Source organism: Oryctolagus cuniculus, chromosome 19 (assembly GCF_964237555.1).
Source record: "Oryctolagus cuniculus chromosome 19, mOryCun1.1, whole genome shotgun sequence".
Classification (NCBI taxonomy): domain Eukaryota; kingdom Metazoa; phylum Chordata; class Mammalia; order Lagomorpha; family Leporidae; genus Oryctolagus; species Oryctolagus cuniculus.
This window is the reverse complement of record NC_091450.1, coordinates 19783195-19804407: the sequence shown is the minus strand read 5'-3', so window position 1 is coordinate 19804407 and position 21213 is coordinate 19783195. Positions and strand designations below refer to the sequence as shown.

At 46.5% G+C, this 21213-nt stretch overlaps 1 long non-coding RNA gene across 2 annotated transcripts in view; it reads right to left on the bottom strand.

Moving 5' to 3' along the window:
* Positions 1-3631: 3631 nt before the first annotated feature.
* Positions 3632-21213, bottom strand: part of LOC108176784 (uncharacterized) — a 196282-nt gene continuing 178700 nt past the window's right edge. For both annotated transcript variants that reach the window (XR_007920131.2, XR_007920130.2), the window contains 2 exons: positions 12911-13032; positions 3632-3835 (listed from right to left, as the gene is read on the bottom strand). This is a non-coding gene — a long non-coding RNA (uncharacterized lncRNA). The remainder of the gene's footprint in view (positions 3836-12910; positions 13033-21213) is intronic.

Genomic DNA, 21213 nt, shown 5'->3' with positions numbered 1-21213 from the left:
ACAGAGAGAGAGTGAAGAAAGGGGTTGGGGAGGTATGGTATAAAGAAAATGTGCTCTCGTTCTAAAATGGCATTTGAAATAATACAGAAATTCAAGACAAATGCTGAATCACCACAAAGTTCCTTTCCCAGGACTTTTCTCCTGGTTTGTTTGCTTTAATTGAAGGTCAAGTGCTTCAACAGGCTTGCGTGCATACTATGTTCAGTTCTTGCAAATGACTTGGGCCACATGACTGTTTCTCATCACTGGCTGACCACACGTTATATTTGAGAAAGGATGGTGCAATGGCATTCTAACTATCATCCTGCAGAGAAATGGCTTTGAACTCCAGTTCAATGGCACTGCCAGAGTAACTGACTGTGTTGTGCTTGGGTCAAAGATGTACCAAGATCATGAAAAGGCAGGTGGTTCCCCGTGTTACCAACCTGGGAAAAGGCAGAAAACTGAACTTGGAACATCAGTTTTCAGGGAGAAGAACATAGTACTCAGGAGTCCCCAGACCCCAGAGTGACAAAAGTAGACGGGGAGCCGCTAAGAATGTGCCTGGAAATATGGAGAAGCTAGGGCAGGGGACAGAAGTAAAACCATTCACTTCATCTTCAGAGATTTCAGCCACCCCATCACCTTTCATGTTCTTGAGACCGGAAGCTTGTACCGAAGCATCTCCCAAATGGGGAAAGTCACGCTAATGCCCTGAACTCAAATGTTGATGTTTTTAACCTTAGCACAGATTAACTTTTCCCAAACACACATGAGATTTACTTAGAGATAAAAGCTAAGACAGAAATTGCTCTCTGATAGACATTGGGCAGTAATTTCTTTTATTCCTCCCAACTACCCCACAACATAGGTGTCCTTACTCCCACATTACAAAGCGGAAAACTGAGGTTGAAATCATGTATCCAAAACCACTGGTAGTCAGAGCTGGGCTTTGACAACAAGCTCAGAGTGAGTCTTTCGTGGTCAGATGCAACTGGACATGAGAATCCCTACGTATTGCATGTGTTAAACATTAGGACAGTACAGCCACATTAGACAATAGCTTTTTCTGGGGATAGTGTTGTGGTGCAGTGGTTACACTGCTGTCTGAGGCAGCAGTGATGGTTTGAGCACTGGCTGCTTTTCTTCTGATGCATCTGATGCATCTTCTGATGCATCTCCCTCCGTATGCACCTGGCAAACCAGCAGATGATAGCCCCAGTACTTGGGCCCCTGCCACGCATGGGGGAAACCTGGACAGAACTCTGGGCTCCCAACTTCAGCCTGACCCAGCCTGACTATCAAGGTCATCTGAGGAGTGAACCAGCAGGTGGATGATCTCTGTGTGATTTTCAAATAAATAAAATAATTCTTTGAAAAATTAAAGTAAAATTTGGTGATTGCTTAAAACATTAAACATAACTACTTAATAGGTAGAAAAGACCCATCACTATTACTATTAAGCACCTACCCAAGAGGACCAAGAACCTATACTCCCGAAAGATTTTTAGGTGAATATTTACAACAGCATTATTCCCAATAACCAAAAGTTGTGAAGAGCCCAAATGTGCATCCACTGGTTGTAAACAATATGATTAAGATAAAAAATAAACAAAATCATTCACACAAAGGAATACAGTGAAGCAGTAAGGAAGGAAGGAACCACTGAAATATGCCATGACACAGCTGAACTTCAGCAACAGGCTAAGCATGGGGCAAGCACTGGATGCAGTGGGTTAAGTCAGTACTTGAGAGGCTCGCATTCCATATGAGAGTGCCTGGAACCGAGTCCTTCCTCTGCTTCAGACCCAGCTTCCTGTTGATGCACACCCTGGGAGACCGCAGGTGATGGCTCAAGTACTTCGGTCTCTGCCACCCACACGGGAGACCCAGGTGAAGTTTCTGCCCCAGCTGTCATGGGTATTTGGGGAGTAAACCAGTGAATGGAAGATCTGTATCTCTCTGTTGCTCTGCTTTTCAAGTAAAAATAAACTTTAAAAAAAAACAGGTTAAGTGAAAGATGTCAGATACTAAAGATGTTTTTCTATGATGTTAAGAAATATCAGAAAAACTAACTCTAAGAAGCAGAACATACACAGTGGTTGGGATTGTTTAGTTATGGGAACAGCCAAGACCCAAGAGATCTTTCCTAGGGTGATACAAATGCTCTGGAGTCGAGTTCTGGAGATGACTACACAACTCAGGAAGTCTACTAAAATTCACTGAGTGTGCTGAAAACAGGTGAATTGTATGGTAAGTCATGCCTCAAGAAATCATTCAAAAATAAATCTGAAATTAAAAATCAGAATAAAAGAGATGACCACCTACTGCACTGGCAAGGACGACAGGACAAGCACTTACGAAGCACTTGGCACTCATGACCTCAATCTCCGCAGTAGGACTGCCCGCCCCAGTGGTAACTCTTGAGGCTCAGGAATTCTCACGGTACCAGCATCCTGCACAGGGCCTGACATGTAGGAGACACTCAGCAAACATTCACCTAATGGCCCAATACTGCATCATGACTAAGAGGTCAGGTGTTGGACAGATACAGATTGTAAATCCTGACTCAGTAGTTTTAGTCTAGAATCATTAGACATTGTTATTTGGGGAGCTTGACTATATTATGATTAGTAATAACACTTGTGGCAAGACTGTACTTTCAGGGGTCATTTCTATATTTTGCTGTTTAGCGATCACTACACCCATTGCAACCCCTTTCTTCTTGCCACTTCCCACTAGGGCATCTGGCAATGGTTTATTACTCACTTTCTCAGATGCCCTTGCAGCCAGGTGTGGCCCAAGCTAATGAGATAGTGTGTGCACATGTGTATGTAGAGGAGTGGCTCTGAGAAATATTTCTGCTCTCCTGATAAAAGGATCAGGACAGCTGGTGCCATCCCTGCTTCTTTCTCCCTGTGATGTGATCTAAGAAGCACGCAGGCATCTTGTGGCCAGGAGGGACTTGTCACAAAAACACCAAGAAGTTCTGGCCAGTCATTGCTGAGCCACCGAAGCACCCTGAGCAGCAGCAAGTGCTAGTCTGACAGGTGAAGATGATCTTGCTCAAACTCCCTCTGGCTTTTTCTTTTACTTACAGCAGATCGCATTTCTAATTGCTATCACTGAAGGAGACTAGAGTTTTTGTTATTAGAATGCCTGCAGTTCTCCTGCTTTGATTCCTTCCTCTTCCCAGCTGTCTCTGAAGTCATACCTTGGCTCTGTTGTCTGATGGGCGCCTCTGAATAGCCCCGTTACGTTGCCCCAGTTCTAAACATCCGATTGGAAATCCTTTTTTCCTGGTAGAGTCACTGGAAATGATCCAATGCAGCAGCCACAGTGGAAACAAAGAGGCCGAATTTCAGAAAAGACAAGGCCGTTCTCCCTTCCCATCAGCAGCACATCATACAGTGGGCATTACTATGGTGACAACAGGCAAGCAATGCACTCACCAGAAGACTCACCACGTCCCATTCATCACCCGTGACCTTTGTGGGGAAGAGAGGTCCCCCTGTGGCAAATTCCAGAAGCAGCAATGGCCTGCCACGGGCCACCCTTCAAGTTTTTTCAGAAGTAGTCAGCGCACCACATAACCGCCAAAAGCCCAGAAGCATCCCCTCTCTCCCTGAAACAGGACACACACAGTCCTGATGACAAGAACATTAGTTTATTTCGTTTTTAAAAGTTTATCTTAAAGTCAAAGTGACAGAAAAAGATCTTTCTTCTACTGGTTCACTCTCCAAATGGCCACAATGGTTGCAGCTGGGCCAGGTTGAAGGCGGGAGCCTGGAACTCCATCCAAGTCTCTCACAGGAGTGCAGGGGCCAAGGATGTGGGCCATCTTCTGCTGCTTTACCTGGGTGGAAGGAAAGAGTATTATGGGAAGGTTCTGACATGGCCCCCAATGATCCCCCACCTCTTGGTGATCTGCTCCTTGTGAGCTCCCCTCCCCTTGGGGTGTGGGCTGGACCAAGTGACTTGACTCCAACAACTGGTATATGGCACGGATGATGGGATAGTGCTTGCTATCAGATGCTAGCCCACTATGATGCCTGCCATGCACTACAATGATTCTATGATTCTCATAGGCCTGGAGGCTGGGACATCAGAGACCAAAGCACCAGAAGCAGAGTGTGTCGAGGGCCCACTGCCTGGTTTGTAGACACCTGTCTTTCTGCTGCGTTCTCTCCAACCCCATGAGCTTATCAGCTCTGCAAAGACCCCACCCCCTAGTACCATCACCTAGGGGATTCGAACTTCAGTGTATGAATTCAGAGAGGAGACACATTCAGGTCAAGGCCTTAAGTCACAGGACACAGTCATTTTCCCTCCTGCTCTTCTCTCCTCTCAGGGCATCTCACAGGCTTGCTCTGATCCAGAGTGCCCCATTGCAAGGACTGAGGTTTGAGGTTACCATTCTTATCTAGGTCTCTAAACTACAGCACTGGTAAGTTGTGGAGCCAGGATGCAAACCCAGGCAATTAGATGCACAGCCTGGCTCACCTGGTCCTCAGCTGAGCAGAGATGAAATAGGGAGGGGGGAGAGAAGAGCATGAACAACATACTTTAGAAAGATTCAAGACTGAGGCTGGGAGAATAAGCAAAGATCCAGAAGGGCAGAGAGAGGGGACATAGAAAGGAGAGGAGCTGCAGAAGACTAGGTCTGGGACAAGTCAGAATAAGGGAAGATTTGAACAAACAGTAAGAAAGTCAACATGCTAAGGGGATGAGAAAGGAGGGAACAGAGGGGACAAAAGGAGAGGGAAGGCAAGAAAGAGTAAAGGAGACTGAATAAATTTTACTTTCTGTACACGGTATCTTTTTGGCATTTTCAAGAGATGCAGTCAAAACCGAGCGCACTTACAGCCTACGAGGGGCAGTACACACAGTAACACAAGGCATGACCATTTTATCAGGATGAAGTCTGCTCTTCTTGTCCTACTAGCATCTTCACTGAGTTTCTGAGATGCCTGCTGTTTTCTCTGCATGACCTGAGCTTATTCCTAAGTCACCCAAACCTCTCCTCATCCTTCTCAATGCCACTGCTGCCACCCCCATGCCAACCCTCTCCTTCTCTCCTGGATTATGCCCAAGCCTCCTGTCGTGACCCTTCTGTCCAAGCCTTACCCCTACAATGCTATTTAAAAAATTGTTTTTGTTGGCCGGCGCCGTAGCTCACTAGGCTAATCCTCCGCCTAGCGGCGCCGGCACACCGGGTTCTAGTCCCGGTCGGGGCGCCGGATTCTGTCCCGGTTGCCCCTCTTCCAGGCCAGCCCTCTGCTGTGGCCAGGGAGTGCAGTGGAGGATGGCCCAGGTGCTTGGGCCCTGCACCCCATGGGGAGACCAGGAAAAGGACCTGGCTCCTGGCTCCTGCCATCGGATCAGCGCGGTGCGCCGGCCACAGCGCGCCGGCCGCGGCGGCCATTGGAGGGTGAACCAACGGCAAAAGGAAGACCTTTCTCTCTGTCTCTCTCTCTCTCTCACTATCCACTCTGCCTGTCAAAAAAAATAAAAATAAAAAAAAAATTGTTTTTGTTTATTTGAAAGAAAGTGATGGAGGGGGAGCGAGAGAGGGAGATCTTCCATCTGTTGTTTCACTTCCCAAGCCAGAAGCCAGGAACCCCTACCTGGTTTCACATGGATGGCAAGGGCCCAGTACTTAGGACATCTTCTGATGCCTTCCCAGGAACATCAGCAGGAAGGTGTTTTGGAAATAAAACAGGTAGAACCTGAATCAGCCCTCATATGGGAAGCTACCCTCTTCTGTGCTACAGCCAAGGCCAATGCATTTGATAGACAAATCTAACTAGGACACTGCTCTGCTTACTCCTCTCACCAACTCCCATACAGAATCAATTCCAAGATTAAAGTCATGAGGTCTAAGTCCACCACTATTTCCTGTTCAAACCACAGCAATCAGCTCTAACATGGACTACAAAAGGCATGAACTTGGGACCAGTGCCATGGCGCACTAGGTTAATCCTCTGCCTGCGGCACCAGCATCCCATATGGGCACCAGTTCTAGTCCTGGCTGCTCCTCTTCTGATCCAGCTCTCTGCTATGGAATGGAAAGCAGTAGAAGATGGCCCCTGCACCCGCATGGGAGACCAGGAAGAAGCACCTAGCTCCTGGCTTCAGATCAACACAGCTCTGGCCATTGTGGCCATTTGGGGAGTGAACCAGTAGATAGAAGACCTTTCTCTCTGTCTCTCCCTCTCACTATCTGTAACTCTACCTCTCAAATAAATACAACCAATAAAAAAAAGGCATGAACAAACCCATGCCTCCCTTCCCCAAAGGAACACTTCTGAGGGGGAGAAAGAGATACAGTACACAGATAGGATTCCTTGAGCTCATCAAACCCCATCCACTACAGCTTGCCTGTAGAAAATGAAGCAAATTTTCTATTCCTGATGTCACCTTGCTCTGAGCCCCATTCTACCAGATAGTATAAAAAACGCTAAACATGCCAATTTTTTATATTCTCATCCTGGGAAATGTGCAAGTCCTAAGCTAGCTGAGACTCTTAAGGACAAATATTCAATCATATGGAAGATTCAGACTATATACATCAGGGCTGTTTCCTCCACAAGATGTTACATGGGTGAGGGACTGTGTCCTGAAGAGAGGAGAAACAAGCCATGCCTGTCAGACATTTCTTGGGACCTTCCTGTGTCTACAATGGGACAATGAGCCTCATCCGTCCCTCCTGTTGGCCATTTGAGGTACTGTACCATGAGGTCTGCTTAGTTGTAGGGTTCTGGCCACACGCCTGTTACAAAGGCCCCATCCTCCAAGCCCTCCTTGCTCTGATCACAGTGGCAGGACACAGGCTCCCCCAAGCATTTTCATATGGCCCTGCACAGAACCCTTCCACCTGTGCTCCTCCTCCAAAGTGAAAGTGGGCAGAGTCGTGAAAATATTCACTCTGCACCGAGAAAAGTAAGGAAAGGCCTCCAAGCTCATCTTCGAAGTTCTCACAGGAAGTACTCCGCCTAACACCACCAAGCAGTCAGTGCAAAACCCCCTTTGCTTTTCTCCTTCCAGTCTCCTCTACTGCTCTTCTGAGGATTAGAGAGGCGTCCTCTGCCACTGGGCACTTCCTCCAGCACCTCAGGCACTGGACACAATGATCTCTCTTGAAACTGTGATCCAGTTGGTGGACTATGTAGCTTGGTATAATAGGGCCTTCTGGAATTAGGAAGAAAATAACAAGCAAACATGCAAACACCTTATCTCTTAAGCAACTTTGGCTCTGAAAATAAATTCTTATTACTTGGTCTTACTACTTTCTGGGAAATCACAAGGTCATTGCCAAGACTCCAGGTTGAACAGTGGTCTCCTTGTTCCATTCTCTCACCAGGGCAATAATCCTCATGACTTAGCATTTATAATGCAAGGGGAGGCCCCACAAAGAATAAACCTGGCTTCTAAGGAAATAACTGCTCACTGAAAAGTCTTTGTAATATTTCTGAAATATTTTGAAATACTCTAACAATCATAATGCAGCATAACCACCACTACCGTCCCCACAATTTTTTCATCTTGTAAAATTGAAAGCCTATACCCATCCAATAATCATTCTCCACTCTTTCCCCCAGCCCCTGGCACCCACCATTCCACTTTCTGCTACTATGAATGTGACTGCCTTAAGGATCTTACATAAGTGGAATCATACACTGTTTGTCTCAAGGTTCATCCATGTTGTAGCATAACTTGGATTTTTTTCCATTTGTAAGGCTGAGTAATATTCCATTGTACATATATGCCACATTTTGTTAATCCACTCATCTCTTGGGTGGTTTCCACGTTTTAGCCATTGTGAATAGTGCTGCTACAAATTCAGATAGAAACATCCCCAAGAACCTGCTTTTTATTCTGCCTCCTGTATTTAGTTCAATGCAGCCAGCAAGCCAAGAATAATTTTCACTTTTCTAAATGGCTGAGCAAAGGAAAGCAAAAGCAGAGTACTCTGACATATGAGAATCGCTAACAACGTGAACTTCAATATATATAAATAAAGTTTTATTGGAACACAGCTATGCCCATTCCTTTCTGTATGTGGCTCCTTTCACGTGAAAGGCACAACCTACACAGACCACAATGCCTAAAGTAGCTGCTATATTGCCTTTTAATAAAGTATTTGCCAACCCCTCTTATATACTGGTCAGTTTTTTCATTTTATAAACATATTGGAGATCATTCCATATCATACATTTGAGTCTACCCTATTATGTTAAAAACTTGATTCCATTGTTTTAGTACAAGAAATACCCTAATGATTATTCTTAGACCTTTAACTTTTCGTATATATGATGGCCCTTTATGTCTTCCTACCCTGTGCACACAGGTGCACATTTGCGCAAAGTACAAGCATGTGTTCACGTGACCATCCATCCTTGAAGAGAGGGACCTTGTCTATGCTTATAGACTCAGAGCAGAACTAAATCCAATTACTAATTGACTGCCTTCAACACACTCTGGTTCTAAGTGTGAAATTAAAGTGGACTTTGAATCCCCTCCAGAAGTTTCACACCGTTCAAACAAAGGAACGTGAACTTCAATAAACCCTACGTGCTTTGGTATGGAAGTCTCTTTTCTGCACTGTTCTTTTGTGCATATCTGTCTACTCTGCCTCCCTTTTTCTCAGCAGTTTGACTTATGTTTGGCAGCCATTCCCCAAGATAGCATATTCCTCTGTGACAAGATTTAATTAAACTTCCAGCAAAATAATTAGCAAGGCTATCTTAAAAGACTATTTTAAAATACCCGAGTGATACCAAGGAGCAAATAGAGTTAACACTGTCATCAGAGATCAAAGCCACTGGAAGACGTGCCTGAAAATTTAACCTCCAGCAGCCGCCTAACGAAGACGCACACGCTGCAACAGTTGTGATGTTCTCCCTCTCGGGTCCCATCGACAAATTCATTTGACATGGAAAATTTCCCAGAGGAAGCCTAAAAATGGTAAATTTCCATTAATTACATAGTAAAGAATGTTCTCTTCATAATTTATTATCCATTAGGAAACTTTTGGAGGAAGCTGTAGTTGTCTTTTTTTTGTAGAGACTATCCTTCTTTACTGGGGGATGTTAGGAGATTAGCAAACTGCTTATTCATTAAGGAGAAGGTTTATTTGGACTAAGACACCTTGTAAAACTACCTTGTCTGTGATGGCGGTGTTGTTAGTGGCAGCTACCTTGGGGCTGAGCCCTGAGGTGATGGTGACAGCCAAAGGACTGATCGAGTGCTGCCAATTCCAACGTCAGTTACCAATTAATTAGCAGCCGTAACCCCCACCACCACCACCACCAATACACACACACAAATTCTTGGGAAAACATCAAGGGATCCAAAGACAGAAGACAGGTTTGAGCCTAAGTCCTCCGCCATTTGGTCATACTGTAGTCATAGAAGTCTCTTCTCTTTAAACTTCATTATTCATCTGTGCTATGGGTATTGTTCTCTCCTCCTTACATATTTTGCACAGTTGTGGAGACCATAAGAGGACCTACATACATTTTTCTTGACCTTCCACTCAGTGTGATGCTGAGCATAGTAGTCCTGTATTACAACCCCTCCCGATTTGTCATTTTCACTGTCTTCCCTGACTGTACCTGCCCCTAGGCTTTCACAAGAGATCTGGAAAGATAAGAACGAAGGTCACATTCTGGTTGCTTTTCAATTAACATGGGCATATGGGGATTCCTGTTTCTTTCTTGCGGGTCTACAGTTGAGTATCACACCTTAATGCTTGTTGCCTACTCTTTGGAGATTTATGTTCAACCACTTTCCAACTGATAGTGACCAATTATTGCTATGCTGTATTTCTTATATACTTAGAAAATTCCAATCATCATTAATCCAAACAAGAGGTGTCCATAATAGATATTCAAGTACTCCCTGTGCTTCAAGCACAGCACTCATTGAATCCAGTGCAGTTTTTATCTCCATGTTATGAATCAGGAAACTAAGGGCTCTAGGCGCTTTTCTACGTCAACTTTTTAAAAAATATTCACTGCCTCTCACACCCAGTATGACTCTCCCTAAATCACTATCACCCTTCTCACCAACATCAGTTGTACCACTAGTCAGACATCTTCTCACCCTGTTCTTGGTCTTTCAACTTGGAATTAAACCTTCAACAATCAAGTGGACTGGCACACGTAACTGACTAAGCTTGCTGCCTAAAATGCAGTGACTGTTCTGTAAGTGGTGGCCACATATACCCTAGTGATTTCATGCAGGGTCTTGGAATTCTAGGTCCTGGGTTCAAACCACGGCCCCACCATTAGAATGAGGAAGACCTTAGCCCGCTACCACGCTTCATATCTCCAAGACTCACATTTTCCATGGGCATGGTAAGGTCTCCCTTCATTGGGTTCTTGTGAGGATTAAATGAAATTAAATGGACTTGGGAGCCTGCCCGGCGCCATTGGCAGCCTGAACGTGCAGCTCCCACCATTACTGTTATTTCCCAGCAATGCAAAGGTTCTATTAAGTGAGTTCTCCTGATGTTGTGTTAGTGCCAGACAAACCAAATTAACCTTCGGAAGAGCTTATTACCTTTACATCTTGATTGCAAAACATGCCCACTCCCCACAGCTCTCTTATCCTCCTAATTCCTCTGTTAATACTTCTGATTATTTTTCTTAAATAGTGTTAGGTTGTCTTTCCTCCAAACAAACTCAGTAGAGAAAACAGATATGAGGGAAAATCTGTTTAAACCATTAACCATGTCTTTCATGCTGCCAGTGACCTCGGCAGACCCTTACTGACACTCCTTGCCCTCCATCTGCACACAAGCTTCCTTTAATTTTAACAGAAACAGGAGTAGGTCAAACCTCTACAGCCTGTGACCCCAGCAACAAAACAAGCCCCCAACATGAGACTCAAAGTTCAGGGAACTTCCAAGTGCAATTTAAAATAAACGCTCCCATAGGTGCTATGGTCAGCACTCAGAATTTGTCTCAAAGTGATTTGCATATTCAGAACAATATTCTCCAATGCTTTGGCCCATTGGGGAGTGATTTGCATTCAGGGAGGAAAGGCTAATATTCCAGTCTTAGCAATTATTGAAACACATCCAGTCGGCACTTTAATAAATTATCTTAACCCAATTACTAAAAACATTGCAAAACATTACCGTGCATCGAAGACCGTTCTGCCCAGGAATCTTTATTGGCAGGGTAATTAAAAGCTCACTAGCTATGGCTTCTACTCAAATATTTGGGGATGTTTTGTGTCCTTTAAATGGGCTCTCAGACTCTGAAGAGGGAGCGATCTGCCTACTACTTGCTTTATCCATTCCTGCCTTCTCCAACTCTTTGCTTATACATTGCTGAGGTCCTCTTCCCACATGAAGACCATTACAATTTCCTTCCTGCCCACCCATTCACACACAAAGTAGTACTTACATAAATTCGATCTCTTCTCCATCCCTTCTCCTTTCAAAGCAAAAAAATTTGTTGGCTGTCATGTATGGGGTGCCCACTATAAGCCAGAAACAGTGACATTAACTAGAATAATTTCTACAGTCACATTGCAGGGAAGATGCTTCAATCCCATGGATGGGCAACTGGAGAACTAAGGACAAGTGAACATCTAGGCTTTACATAGCTAACGCATGGCAAAGCCAATGCCAGACCCAGAACTGGTGTTTTCAAGGTCCTTCTTTCCTTTAAGTTTGTCAACCACGCATATATGCCGGGCACTGGACCAAGCCCTGATAAGACAGTGAGCAAAAATCACGCAGAGACCCTGCTGTTGTGCATCCTGGATCCATTCAGTGTTCCAGGCAGGGCACATCAGTTATGCTGAAATAGCATGCAAACCCCAAATCTTAATGCAATACATTGAAAACCTGTCTTTCTCCTTCAAGGACATGGCCCCAGGGGATGACTGAGACCATACCAAGTCACAGGTTTGCACCTCACTTGAAAGCAGAGGGAGGATCATACCAGAGAGCTGGAAATCAGGACTTCAGGAACATTTGGGAAGGAGCACTTGCGACAACTCTAGCTCCTGCAGACAGAAGCTGCCATTTTCAGAGCAGCCGTGGGAGCTCTGCAGTGAATTTACATCCAGGCTGCAACAGCGGCCAAGGCCCCAGTGCTCTGACAAATCCGACATCCATCTCCATCAGACCACAGGGACCCTAGGCATCAAACCCTGCCATGATCACAGGAACATGTGACACTCACTCCTTCATAATTAGGCTCATCCTCACACCCCTCAGCAGGCAGCTGGACTCATGAGCCAAGATCTAAGGGCACAAGAATGCAGCCTGGAGCTGAACAGAGGTGGCCAGAGATGCTCTGCCTGCTGAATTAACTCTTTAGAATCACTAACAAGGTCTGGGTGCTCTGAGCAGACAGCTATAAAGCTGCGGTTCTTCCTCCATCTCATTAACAACACAGTTGGCTGCCAGCTCTCCTTTCGCTGTGGCATAGACTCTGGGCTAAATGGCACCATCTCATTTGATCTGCACAGTAGTGGCTCCATGGGATAGGTGATGACACAGAAAGATGAAGGATGTGGCTCGCAAGGCAGCAGAGTAAAGCTTTGAAACCAGGCCTCTAAGACACCAGCACACACAGCACCCTGGAGAACCCAGGGTCTCCAGCGGCAGCACCACAGCAAATATTGTGGCTAAAGCTGTTGCTAATGTGGACCAGAGATAAACCAAACACTCACCAGTCCAAAACACAAAGAACCAAACTTCATCCAAACCCAAATCCATCAGCACTTAATGCAAAGAAATAAACATTTCCAGGCACTTATTATAAACATAATAGCAAACTCATCCAGACTGTAAATCCCTGTAGCATACAGGGCCTACGTTCACAACCTCATCTCATGTAATCCTGCCAACATCACAAATTAAGCATTTTATGGATAAGAAATCAGACTCAGAGGATGAGTAACTCACCCAAGTCCGCACAGCTTGTAGGGGGCAGGGTTCCCTCCCACATGAATCCTCTGCTACCCGACTTCATGTTTTCCATTCTTCCACAGCACTTGTTGAGGATTTCCATGGATGTCCAGGCATTTCTGTTAGAACAAAACACACATACGGGTTTTATATACATTTGTCTCAGAAACCGCACATCAACCCAAGGATGGGGTTGGGGGCCTTCCCCCAAACTGAACTGTGCTTCACTGCAAACCAAGCCTATTTAGCTTGCCAATAACAATAGCATGAAGAAGAGGAGGTGGTGGCAGAACAAAAAGGAGGCAGAGAAAGGAGGAGGAAAGAGGACTATCATTGCTCCCAACCCATCACTGTTAATGTGGCTACTAGTACCAGGCAGAGTTCTGAGTGCTTTGTACACACCATTTCAGGAAACCTTCTAAAACGGCTTACTATTACTCCCATTTTACAGACGAGCAGACTAAGGCTCAGAAGATCCAGGAAGCCATCCCAAGGTTAGTCAGTTAGTAGGTGATACAGCTAAGATTAAAACTCATATGTGAATGCAAAGTCTACTGTCCCATCCAACAACCACAACCACCTCTGCAAAAAGTAGTACAGGATTCAGGCACACCAGGGCTTTAAGAGACTTAACCCAACTGCCTACCAGAAAGTAAGTCAGGGACAGTCTTGACTGCTTTTCAAGGAGATTCCTGGTCAATGCTAACTCTGGCCACCTCCCTCCCAGACTTCTTTCCTCCCCAGCTGCTCCCAGGGCTGAACTGACTCCCAGCTGCACACCTGCATCCCTCCTAACAATTGCTTTACTCCCTAGCATCAAGGTGGGGGCACTCTGCTTCAAGTTGGGCCCCAGAGCGCCTCCTGGCATTCGGATGAGGCGTTCCCCACCCTGCTTCCCTACAATCCTCCCCTCAGTCATGCTGGCCCATGCTTCTACAGAACCGGACCTGAAACACCACTTCCCCTGCTCCCCAACTTTGCCTCTGCCCACTTAGGGTTCCTGGACATGAGCTTCTGAACCCCAGTTGTCATCCTTGGAAGGGAAGACACAGAGGAAAGGGTAAAGGGAGGGACTCCAGTACGCAGGCAGCTGAGAGGGGGCAGCCTACCGGAGCACGCGGGCGGTGCCCAGCCACCCCCACGGCAACCTGCCCTCGGCCTCGTGCACTTTGGGTAATTAAGAACAGATGGCCCATTGCCGCTGCCAAGCCTCATTAACTCCTTGATGCTGCTCTTCTGGAGACAGGGCAGTTGGTTGGGAAAGCCAGCTTTGGAGGTCATCTGGTTAAATGACGCCCAGCACCAGCTCACAGCCGCCCTGTGGCTTCATCAGAGGTGCCTTGAGGGAGTCAGACTGGTGCAAGCGCTCAGGGGCCTGAAAAGACAAGGAGGAGATGCCCAGTGGCTTTGAAGAGGCACTTCCTCTGGGGCTCGGTTCCATCACTTGCCAAAAGGCTAAAATAACAATTCTAATATCGTCCTACTGGCAATTATTACTCCTTTAATAGTTATTCTAGTGGCAGTAGCGACACGGTGCCAAACGCCTCACGTGTAACACTTAATCTTCACAGCCACCCTTTGAAACTGATTCCTCATATGGTCTCTCTTTTACATACGAGAAAAATAAAGGCTCATAGATGCTAAGCAGCTTTCCAAGTTCACATACCTGGCTGGCAAGAGGAGCAGAGACAGGATTGAAGCCCGGGTCTCACAGACCTCAAGGCCTTGGCTACTCTACCTCGTAGTCTGTGTGATCTGCTACAACAAAAATGCTGTCTGCTGGTAGTTTATAAGCCTCAGGAAGGAATGTCTTGCAGTTTGGGAGGCTGAGAAGCTCAATATCAAGACGCGAACAGATTAGGTGCCAGGTGAGTGCCCCACCCACCTCCTCTCGGACAGCACCTTCTTGCTGCGTCCTCATGGGGTAACATAGGCAGAGGAACTTTCTGGGCCCTCTTTTATAACGGCACTAATCCCTCTCACGAGGACTCCACCCTCGTGATTAACCACCACGCAAGGCCACACCTGTGCGTACTGTTGCCCTGAGGATCAGGTTCCAACACATGAAGGGGGCAGGGAAAGGGGGCACATGACATTCAGATGATGGCAACTGCCACACCATGCTGTCCCACCCCACCTACCTTCCAGAGGTGTTCAGATCTCAAAGGCGGCACTACAGAAGCACCTGCGTAATGGGGATCGCAGTGTCTTTCTTCACATGGGGAAACCGAGGCAAGGAAAGGCAAATTACTAGTGCTAGAGTTCACAGCGGGCCAGTGGCAGGGCTGGGGTTTGGAAGTCAAGGTAGCACAGATCAAAGCTCAGTTCAATAAAGGTTCAGAGAAAACCACAGGTGAAAATTCTGCATCTGGCTCTCAAGAGGGCATCCGAAGCCAAAGGGACTGAGCAGCATCCAGTGGGGGCGAGAGTGGTAGGGAGAAGGTCAAAGGGTCAGACTGGGGCTGGATCACTAGGCAGGACCTGGCCAGGCTTTCGGAGGCCAAGTCCACAGCCGTGGCTTACTTCCAGGGGCTGGAGCAAGCTCAGCATTTATTATACTCACGCAGCTCCTTGTTTTGCCTGCACTTAGTTTTACCCTAAATGTAGAACGCCTTACACACTCTTATAAATAAGGCCACTGACTGTCTGAATGGGATGTGTTTGAGAGTGGACTGCAGCATTCTTGAAGATAATAGCCAGAGAACAGGCCTAACTGTGGACACACCACGGGATTTTTAACTTCCTCCCCAAAACAAACATTTATAAAGACCTCATTCTTCACTCAATCTATGTGTTACCCACACTATCATCTGAGACCAAAAAAATCACGGCTTGTACTAGAAACTCCATGTTCTTTGCAATGCTTCTGGCTATCCTGAATAAAGGAAGGGTAATGCATATTTACCCGTTTTGGATAAAGTTGATTAAAGAAGAGACTCTGAGAAGGGATTATATCTTTGGCCAATTTAAGAACCGAAGGAACACATGTGGGAGCATTTCATCTGGGACCACTGGAAACACCTTGTGAGCTGCAAGTGGCCAGAATGTAGATAATAGATGTAGGGTTACAGGAGATGCGTGGGGCTGAACTCCAGTGCTTAAAAAACAGTTTTCTAAGGGCAGCTCACTAGGCTAATTCTCCGCCTGCAGCGCCGGCACACCGGGTTCTAGTCCCGGTTGGGGCACCGGATTCTGTCCCGGTTGCCCCTCTTCCAGGCCAGCCCTCTGCTGTGGCCAGGGAGTGCAATGGAGGATGGCCCAAGTGCTTGGGCCCTGCACCCCATGGGAGACCAGGAGAAGCACCTGGCTCTTGGCTCCTGGCTTCGGATCAGCGCGGTGCGCCAGCCGCAGCGTGCCGGCCACAGCGGCCATTGGATGGTGAACCAACAGCAAAGGAAGACCTTTCTCTCTGTCTCTCTCTCTCACTGTCCACTCTGCCTGTCCAAAAAACAAACCACAGCTTTCTACATCGTCAATTGTGGGGTGGCTGAATGAAGTGGGATTTGGTGCCTGATTTCAGGTGCTGATATAAGAGATCACAAAACAACCCTAGTAGCTGGCTTTGAAATTTAAAAATGCATTGGCACAAAAGTGTCCTATTTCTTGATCCAGATGACGGCTACATGGATGTGTTCTGTTTGTGAAAATTCAATGAGTTGCGAGGTGCTCATTCACATTAATGTGCTTTTCTGTATGCATATTACATGTCAATTTTTTTTTTTTTAATGAGGGGAAGCAGAACAACAGAAAGTTATTGGGAAACTCAGACCAGCTGCGTTGTCTTGATGCTCTTAAAATGTGTGACACCTCCCACCCCACCCCTTACCCAGCTAGTTTCTTCCCTGCTTTAGAACAAAGAGGCACCCAGCTCACTAGATATCTGCTTGCTTTAGTGCCACGCCCAAGCCGGAGAGTTTCCCAAACCCACCTCTGCAGGAAGGCTAAGTATCTTCCAAGCAAGACTTCGCGACTTTCCATTCTCCAAAGGCCTCAAAAATGACTGGAGATGGCCGGCGCCGCGGCTCACTAGGCTAAACCTCCACCTTGCGGCGCCGGCACACCGGGTTCTAGTCCCGGTCGGGGTGCCGGATTCTGTCCCGGTTGCCCCTCTTCCAGGCCAGCTCTCTGCTGTGGCCAGGGAGTGCAATGGAGGATGGCCCAAGTGCTTGGGCCCTGCACCCCATGGGAGACCAGGAGAAGCACCTGGCTCTTGGCTCCTGGCTTCGGATCAGCGCGGTGCGCCGGCCGCAGCGTGCCAGCCACAGTGGCCATTGGATGGTGAACCAACGGCAAAGGAAGACCTTTCTCTCTGTCTCTCTCTCTCACTGTCCACTCTGCCTGTCCAAAAAAAAAAAAAAAAATGACTGGAGACATTCTTCTTGCTTATCACATTATCACATTCACTCCTTGAAGATGGAGACCATGACATGGTTTAAGGGTCTGGGTGAGCCCGGTTCTTGTTCTGGAAACACAAGCTGTGTTGGAAACAATGCTGAGAGCATCAGCCTGCACTCCCAGAAGCACTCTTCAGCTCTCTCCAACCTATTCTTACCATGCTCATCTTCTCCACTTCCTCTGCCTTTGTCTTGACTTCTAACTCTAGTCTTCTATTCCATCTGGAGTCCCCAGTACTTTTCATTGCTTCCTGCCTCCCTAACCCTAAGCCCTCACACCTAACTGTAACTCCTTAGCCCTAACTTCTCATCTTAACCCTAAAATATAACCCCCAAACCTAATTCTAAACCCTATTCATAACTAAAACCATAGTTCCCTAACCGTAATCCAAATCCTAACCCTAACCTAACCTAACTCCAACTTCAAACAACTTTCTCCTCCAAAAGTCCCCCACTACCATCACCATCCATCAAGTTCGCTAATTAATTCCTCCCTTGGTTGTAGTATTTACCTCCTGAACCCATCTGCTCCTCTCTACCTGGACTGACATCTGTAAACTGCAAACCACTTTGATGTGGCCATAGCTCCCAATTGCCTTCCCTTCAAACTCACCCAACAGGCAGAGTGAGCCTTTTGACATGTAAATCAGATTACAGGAATTCCCTGCTCTGAATCTCCCAGGAAGGTCCCATCCCACTTAGAACAAAATCCAAACATACTGTCATGCTCCTAAGTCCTAGATAAAGTGAGCACCTGTTCACCCATCTTCAAACCAGCTTCTCTCTGCCCTGATCCCAGGGGTCAATTTCCATTTCTCAACCATACTAAACAGCTGGACACACACCTCCTATACACACTGTGCCCTTGCCCCCAGCACTTTTCCCTGGATTTTTCCATAGCTACTGCCTTCTCATCTTTCAGATCATAATGACAGGACACCTCAGAGGAGCCTTCCTGACCACCCATCCAAGTTGTCCCTCAATTATTCTCCATCCCATCACCCTATTTTATGTGTTATGAAGCAATCAGAATTTTCATTTCCCTTACTTGCCAAATGTATTGTCTATCTTCTACCCAAACAGTAAGATAATGATACTAGAGACCCTGCAACACATCATGGTGAGCTCCCAGTGAGGAGCCATTGAGTGCACCTGGTGCTCTCCCCAGTGTCACTCACCTACAATACCTACAGGAGATGTGCCTGCTTCTGGCCATTTCTGGGCATTGCAACTCACGAAGGGAAATGAGGCATGACATGGTGGCTATGGATCCCTTCTAAGATGCTTCTGCTTCTTTGGCCTTACCCTTTGCACTCACATTTCCAAAACCAGCAGAAAAAGCAAGGTCCTTCTTGACTGGGGCCTACATGACTCCTTTTCAAATATCTGTAGTCACTCAGGTTCATCTGCCAAGAAGCAGCCAAGTACTACTGTAGAGCACACAGTCTGGGCTCTACCCTTAGAAGAAGCGGAGATCAAATTCTGGCCCCAACATATTCATGAGCTCCTTGCCCTAACACTAAAACTCCTGATTCTCAGTCCCCCTCCATAGAACAAATAGAATTCCATCTACCTTAAGACAGTCTGTGGTATTATGGAATTGTTTGGGGGTCAAACAATGTCCACAGATGCTACAAGAGGTCTTTCTAGAAAGTATTTGGTATAGAAGGCAACACAAAGTACTCAGTGTATGCTACATATAATTAGTAACTAATTTCTAGGGGAGGCCTGCAGGTTTCAGGGGCCATGAGCCAAAGAATGCAGAAACTAGAAAAAGCAAGAGCCTCCAAAAGGCATGCAGCCCTGCTGACCTACTTCAAGTTTTCCACTTCCAGAGCTATAATATATTTGTGTTATTTTAAACCACTCAAGTTGTGATAATTCACTACAACAAAAGAAAACTATAGCTATCTAAAATTATATCCTCCATCAATGAATTATGCACAGTGCATGTATTTGCACAAAACACACTCACACATTTCTTACTGCCCTGCCTTGATTTCGTTTTCTCCACGCCACTCATCATCCAACAACTGGGATAAATCAGATAAACGTGGCATGTGTCTCTCACACGTACCCACACAGTAGCGAAGGCTCCAGGAAGACATGATACTCGTCTATTTTGCTCACTCCAGTACTTAGAAACTTGTGGAACAGCTGAGCAAACAAACATGTACTAAACTATTTAACCACATGTTTTCTTCATCTTCACACTTATTCGTGCTATTCTTTTTATTTATACAAGATCTCTCAACTCTTTGACCTTGCAGGAATGGACTTCTCTCTGTTTCACTGCCATGTTACTCCACAATAACATCGCACCCTGTCCCTGAAAAAAGGCCCCCACAAACGTGTGCTTCCTCATTGGGCCACCATTACTACATCCCCTACATTTGAGCCCAGGGTTGTCAGAATTCCAGTGCATCAAGAGCACTTATATTTTATTTGATTGCAAATATGTCTAATTCCCAGATTACTGAAGCAGCATGGGAAAAAAAGGCACTCAAGTCTATAATTTACAAAGCAAATTGGCCCAGCAGAAATACTCATTTTCAGAAGACAGTGGGATTCAATCATTTTTTTTTTTTGACAGGCAGAGTGGACAGTGAGAGAGAGAGACAGAGAGAAAGGTCTTCCTTTGCCGTTGGTTCACCCTCCAATGGCCACCGCGGCCAGTGCGCGGTGGCCAGCGCACCACGCTGATCCGATGGCAGGAGCCAGGTGCTTCTCCTGGTCTCCCATGGGGTGCAGGGCCCAAGCACCTGGGCCATCCTCCACTGCACTCCCGGGCCACAGCAGAGAGCTGGCCTGGAAGAGGGGCAACCGGGACAGAATCCGGCGCCCCGACCGGGACTAGAACCTGGTGTGCCGGCACTGCAGGCGGAGGATTAGTCTAGTGAGCTGCGGCGCCGGTGGGATTCAATCATTTTTTAGGGAAAAGAAAGGAACCCAGCCCATTCATCACACTCCACAGCTGCACCGCTTGCAGACCTTCAGAAAGTTGTTGAGGCCAAGGCTCATCACTGCATTTCAAGGATGTTCATTTCTTGCAGTTGGAGGAACTTCTGTCGTGGAAGAAGGAATGCAAGAGGCAGGGAGCTGAGAGTGTGGCAGAAGTCCCTTCCCCGAGAAAGGATGTAAGACAATCCAATTCCACCCGGCTCGCTAATTAGAATTCCAGGAGTCCAGGGACAGTGTGCCCCTTTGAAATCTTCAGAATAGCCAGATGAACAGGGCTGTCCCTACAAGGGATTGTGCAAGGACATATTGAAATTACCTTATTTTCATTTTACATAACCAAGAAGAAGGAACTGCTGACAAGAAGTTAGATTAGGTGGGTTTGGGACACTCAGTATGTATTAGGTGCATCTTCTGTTTTTATTCCATCTGTCACAGCCCCGTCTCACCAGCCCCCCTTGCTCAGGGCTCTTCCTTGTCTATTTCCTGCCCAGTGAGTGGGTCCACAAATGGCAGGGACTGTGTGCTAATTGTCTCTGCATTCCTGGAAGCCATTCTAGTGCCTGAAACATTCTAGACACTGCGCTGAACAATTAAATAGATATCCAGATGAGTGAAAAGTGGATGAATGATGAAAAGTTGGGTGAGTGGATGGATGTTTTACACCAGAAATGAGTACACCTGTACTAAATGTGTGTGTACCACTTGCCTGATAATCCCTGGGATACTGATTTAATCTTCAGCTTCTCAGGCCCCCACACAAGGGCTTCTGATTCCTCTTATCTCATATGGAGCCGGGGAAAATGTTCTTGAACATTCGCCCCAGTTAGCTCTGTTCATCAGACACACTTGGGAAGCACATGCTCTATCTATCTGTGTAGTGTGTCCTTACCTGAAGTGTCCTATGGTGTGTTCGCCACCCAGGATAGTCTCCACCAGATGAAATTT